Genomic DNA, 6,577 nt, shown 5'->3' on the forward strand with positions numbered 1-6,577 from the left:
TTGAATTTTTTGGCCATAATTCCAAAAGATATGTTTGGCACAAAAACACTGCACATCACAAAAAACACCATACCCACAGTGAACCGTGGTGGCAGCATCATGCTTTGGGGCTGTTTTTCTTCAGCTGGAACTGGGGCCTTAGACAAGGTAGAGGGAATTATGAACAGTTCCAAATACCAATCAATATTGGCACAAAACCTTCAGGCTTCTGTTAGAAAGCTTAATATGAAGAGGAACTTCATCTTTCAGCATGACAACGACCCAAAGAGTACATTCAAATCAACAAAGGAATGACTTCACCAGAAGAAGATTAAAGTTTTTTTTGTAATGGCCCAGACCGGAATCCAATTGAAAATCTGTGGGGTGATCTGAAGAGAACTGTACACAGGAGATGCCCTCGCAATCTGACAGATTTGGAGTGCTCTTGCAAGAAAGAGTGAGCAGATGTCAAGATGTGCTATGCTGATAGATTCATACCCCAAAACACTGAGTGATGTAATGAAATCAAAAGGTGCTTCAACAAAGTATTCGTTTAAGGGTGTGCACACTTATGCAACCATATTTTAGTTTTCTGTTTACTTCCTTCCACCTAAAAGATTTTAGATTGTGGTTCAACTGAGTTGTACAGTTTATAGGTCACATTAAAGGTGGAAAAAGTTCTAAAATGATTTGTCTAATTACATCACAGGAAATTTACATTTTAACAGGGGTGTGTAGACTTATAACCACTGTAGTTGATTCATACGATGCAAGGCATTCTCAACATTGTCTACATTACCTTTGTAGAAGATATTCCTACACATTAATCACAATTGGCATATACACTCACTGGCTACTTTATTAGTTACACCTTGCTTGTACTGGGTTGGACCCTCTTTTTCCTTCAGAACTGCCTCAATTCTTTGTGGTGTTGATACAACAAGGTGTTGGAAACATTCCTCATATTCCCATGAGTTTCTGTTGCCTTTCTATTATCTCAAACCAGTCTTCCCATTCACCTCTGACATCAACAAAGCATTTTTGTCCACACAACTGCCGCTCACTGGATATTTTCTTATCGGACCATTCTTTGTAAACCCTAGAGATAGTTGTGCGTGAAAATCCCAGTAGATCAGCAGTTTTTAAAATACTCAAACCAGCCTGTTTGGCACCAACAACCATGTCATATTAAGAGTCAATTAAATCCCCTTTCTTCTCCATTCTGATGTACGGTTTGAACTTCAATAAATTGTCTTCACTTTGTCTAGATGACTAAATGCATTGAGTTGCTGCCATGTGATTGGCTGAATAGCAGTTTGTGTTACCAAGCAATTGAACAGGTGTACCTAATAAAGGGGCCGGTGAGTGTATGTACTTAACTGTTATGTCTGACAGAGGTACCACTAGGAAAGAAACTCCTAGAGTAACAGTAAACCAAATAGAGAAGATATATAAAATCTGCTGTGTTTCATCCTGATGCAACCACCTATGTACCATCAGGAAGATAAGCAATCACACAAAGGCAGTACATCTAATCTATGTTTAATTAGGTGCGCCCTGTAATCTGTTTCCAAGGAGTCCATTGTGCAGGAAGTTTGTGCCTTTGAAATTTACTGTATGCAATACATATTTCTTATTAAGTTTCTGCCAGGTGTTGTTTGACCTCTAGTATACCAGGTGGCTCATTAGATTTCCATTGTCTGGTAATGGCTAATTGGAACCGCACCGATATGACTGCCCTAATAGCGAACAATAGGGTGCGACTTGGCATACGATTTTCAAGTCGCATGGCATGCAAATCTCATTCCAAGTCGCACCCAATGTGACCGGGGTGTTGTCTCATTATTTAGCCTTATAGGTAACATTATAGCGTTTTACCTGTTTACATTTGGTGGTCTTTTTGGCACAAGTTCTTCTGGGGCTAGTGATGTAGTGTTTTTAATAACACTTGTAACTGTGCCCTTCTGGCCATTTTCTGCTGACAATGGAAGCTGATTGTTGTCCCACCTGTTGCCGAATACCATATATATTCAAAACCGCTGAAACTCGGTGTATGCGTTATTGAGATACCCTCATACTGGACATGCTCAATTTCCTCGCTCCACATACATTCTGTGAGTACCTTGCAGGTGATCCTCATTTGGCAGTGTTGAATTACAGGTGCTTGGTGAAGGGAGCACATGGAGCAGACAACAGCAAGACTTCTGCGGGCCCTGTGGAAACTCTAAGTTCCACTCAGATTGATAGTTTCCTTTTTGCAGAGTAAGGTATAACACCAACATTTTCTTCCTTACAGATGTGCACCATGTGGCCTGTCTGACTGAAGCAAAATTCACTGCTACTCTGGTATAACCAGGGTTTATGAGCCATAAACACTCTGCTCCCTCTCTTCTCCCTAACTATGTTCATGGGCCACAACCATATTTGCCTTGTGCACTTACAATGACAGAAAACAAGGGGGGGCTGACATTTTAGGAAACTCAACTGAAAATTTTCACTTCCACAATTATAAGAAGTTTTATGTCATATGCTGTCTACTGTGGGACTCATTGATTTGAGGCAGTTAGTACTAGCCTCGTAATAGATGCACCTGGTGCTATATAAAAACCCTCTTGTACCTAAAAGCAAACAAAGAAGATTTTTTTTTTGTAGAAAGCCTTTTGTTACCCTGGCAAGTTGGCCCTTATCCAATGATTGCCTCTTAACCCCTGACAACTTTGATGCCTTGTATCCTTTTGAACCCCACTCTGCCATTCTTGCACTGAATGATCAATCTACTATTTCTTTTGAGTGTATCCCCTCTTTTAAGGATTCAGTGGATAGGTGTTTGGAGATTCTTTTGAAGTCCTCCTTTTGCTTTTGGTATGCCCTGCCCTATAGCCAGTCATAGGCACCTTATCAGTTGCCCAAACAAACTGGACTGGCGCAAAAATTATAATAGTGAGCTTTCTCCTGATATAGATAGATCCAAACTTTCTTGAAGAGTGTACCTTTTGCGCTTAGCTTTCTATTCTGTGTTAGCAGCATGGAGAATGTTATCTGTCTGACCTCCAGAATGTCCTTACTTTTTGTGCATACATACAGACTCTAATAACTCTAAGTTTGGGAGATTTACTTGATTCAGGAGAAATGCCTTTTGCCAATGCTGTTTAGTGGCGAGCTTCTCTTTGGGAAATTGATGAATAGATTGAGGCAATATCTGAGTAAAGTGGGTTCCTCCCCCATTATCCCCAATTAGAAGATCTGTTTGCCACTTCAGGTGTCACGATTTAGTGCGGGTACTTCAACGTAGTTAAGGGCCATGCTCACCAACCTTGCTAAAAAGCCACCTTCTTTTTTTTCCCCCCATAAAAGTATATTTATTAATGCAAATATCAAGATACAGAAAAAGCGAAACAATACATTTTCCAGAAGATACATGGAGTACACAAAATGCATTCACAAACAAAGACAAGAAAAAGATAAAAACCAGGACCAAGCCCAAATCCCCAGCCAGTAGAACTCTAGGTTCCCATACGTAAACTGAGCACACTGAAGACACAGATACAGGATGGGAGGCCATAAAGTTGCTCACTGATCTAGGAGAATTCACAGCATTCCATACAAGAATTCAGAGCCCCCACAAGAGCTTGCATAGTACAAAAGGTAAGTTCAGTTTGATCCCATCCAGATAGCACGGTACTCTTCAGTAGCTTGAAAGTGGAGCCAGCCAGCCAGCCCGCCCAACGGTGGGAATATTTGTGAATGGCGTCTCGAGCAATATGAATCAACTCCTCCATTTCTGCCAGTCTATTTACGTGTAGGATCCATTCCTGCAGGGTAGGTATAGTTGTCTCATGCCAGTGAGTCGGGATACACATTCGTACTGCCGTGATCAGAAAATGGGCAAGGATCTGTCATAGGAAGCTCCCATGACTAAAGAGTGATGGAACAAGTATTGGGGTGGACTGAAGTCCAAGTCAAAAGTTGTGATGCGTACAATCAAATCATGCACCTTATTCCAAAAAGGCACAATCAGTGGGCATGACCACCAAACATGTAACATATCACCTAGATCTAGTCCACAGCACCAACAATGGTCAGAAGTGTTTGGGAACATTTTATGGAGGAGCATAGGGGTTCTATACCGTCTAGAAAGCACTTTAAAATTGTGCTCCTGAGTGGCATGTTGCTGGATCCTTTATGTACCACAGCAGGGGCTGTTTGCCACTTCTTCCGAGAGGGAAGGGTTAAGGTCTTTTTCCCACGATCTCACTGATCGGAGGGTCTTAGGGGACTTGTCATCAAAGAAAGTCACATAGATTGTGGACATCAGGTGTTGTTGGGGGGAGTTGAAGCAGCATAGTTTTTCCTATTGAGAAAACGGCCTACTGAATGCTTGTCGCCTTTGGGAAGAATTTAAATAGTGTCTCAGTTGAAAATAAAGCCACCATGGGAAATAGGAGGAGGTAGAAGAATCTATCAACTGAAGTCTATCCTTAAATACTCCTCAAAAAAACAGAGTGGCCTCTGAGCATTCCTCAGGAAATCCTGGGATCCTGAGTCCTCCCTCTATGCCAGGTAAAAAGTCGGTTAAAATTTAGGGGTGTTAATGGGCCTATAATTGAGGAAAATTCACAATCAGAAATACACGCCTCTCGGAAGCCGCTCAGGCTGTTATCAAGGGGTGGCCTGTAGTAACTCGTATATTTCTAATAACCAACCAAGGAAGTGAGGCCAGAGGGATAGGTACACATGCTTGGTCGATAGAAATCCAGTCTGAGTATTATGAAGATGCCAGTCCACGATTCTCACTAGGTGGCATGCTGTGTAATATAATTTAAAGTCTGGCAATCTATACCGCCTTTGTGGTGGGGTAAAACAAGGGTGGACGAAGTTAGTAGGGGAGGTTTAGAAATCCATATGAAAGAGCTAACAGCAGTTCTCAGCGATTTAAAAAATGCTAGAATTTTTATGGGGACCGTTTGAGAGATGTATAATAAATGCAGCAAAACAATAATTTTCACAATTGCTGCCCCTACCGAACAATGAAAAACATGGCTTGTCCCAGTCTTTCAGATCCCGCTCCATAGATCTAAGGAGAGGTAGAAAGTTTTGTGTGTTCAGTAACGGGGGGTTTGCCGTCTATTATATGCCCAAGTATGTAATTGCATCTGAATGCTAACTAAAGAGGAATTGGTGAACACATCCCTGTACCATCAAGGGATTCAAAGTAACATTAAGATTTGGAGAATTTGATCACCAGGTTAGATAAGTCACCGATCACCTATCAAGGATGGGAGGGAAGATAGAGGATCAGACAGAAAAAGAAGCATAGCATAGGCAAAAGTAATTTTATGTCTTATTCTTAATATGAATACCTTTTTAATAGACTCCGCTTGCCTCAGACAGTTCAAAAATGGTTCTAAAATCAGAATGAAAATAATTGGTGATAAAGGGCAACTCTGTCAGGTACCATTGTGGATTTGGAAGGCGTCTGACAGTTGGCCGTTTACCTTGACTCTGGGTGGAATACAGAACAGCAATACGTTTGCACATTAGAGTCATTAGACCAAGATGGGAAAAAGACAGACAGCATGTAATCCCAGGCCAGCCTGTCAAACACCTTTTCTACATCCATATATAAGAGGAAGCCTGGGACCTCATGATATTTAGGCCAATGTGTAATATCTATAGCCTTGATCGTGTTATCACGGGCCTCACAACCTGGGATAAAGCCCACTTGATCTAAGGAGATCCAGGAGGCAAGAAAAGGTAGCAGACAGTTCGCTAAGACCCTGGCGTAAAGTTTAATATCAACATTAAGCAAGGATATGGGTCTATAATTAAAGACGCTCGCTGAATCTTTTCTTTGTTTATAAATAACTGTTACACGGGCTTCTAACAACTGACAAGAAGCCAGTGCATCTTGAGACGACGTGTTAAAAGTGGATGGGAGATGGGGGAATAATACCTCACTAAAACATTTATAATATTGTACTGGTAGTCCATCTGGACCAAGACTATTTTTCATTGTTTCATCTGAGGGCCTGCTTAATCTCTTCCTCAGTGAGTGACTTCTCCTGGTTAGCCATCTCCTTGCGGGAGATTGTGCTAGGGCAGTACTTAGAGAAGTAGTCCTCAATCAGTCTGGTTCTAGAATGTTCATCCATATTCAAGGTTGATCGTAGGTTATAGAGTGCTTCATAATAGGTCCTAACTTGAGAATCTATTGCCTTTGTCCTATGATGGTGAGTACCAGACTGATCTCTGATTTTATGCACAGTCATGTCCGCTTTACGAGCCTGGGTCATTTTGGCCAAGAGTTTGCTGCTCTTGTTTGCATGTTCATAAAACCGCTTTTGACTTAAGATTAACGAACACCTAGTCCTCTTTCCCAATTCTTCTAGCAAACATTATCTTGCCTTGGTCAGGGAGGCAATGACTGATGATAATTGTGAACATGTTTAAGTTCCAGTCTCCTAATTTCGTCAGTCAGTGTCTTAAGTTTTGCTTGACTTTCCAATTTGATCCGTTTCGCAAGGGCTATAAAGGTACCCCTAATCAAACATTTATGTGCCTACCAGGTTGTCATTTTTGAGACATCCCCGGTAGCGTT

This window comes from Staurois parvus, unplaced genomic scaffold (genome assembly GCF_062004578.1).
Source record: "Staurois parvus isolate SC_StPar_1 unplaced genomic scaffold, SC_StPar_1.0 ptg000155l, whole genome shotgun sequence".
Lineage (NCBI taxonomy): Eukaryota > Metazoa > Chordata > Amphibia > Anura > Ranidae > Staurois > Staurois parvus.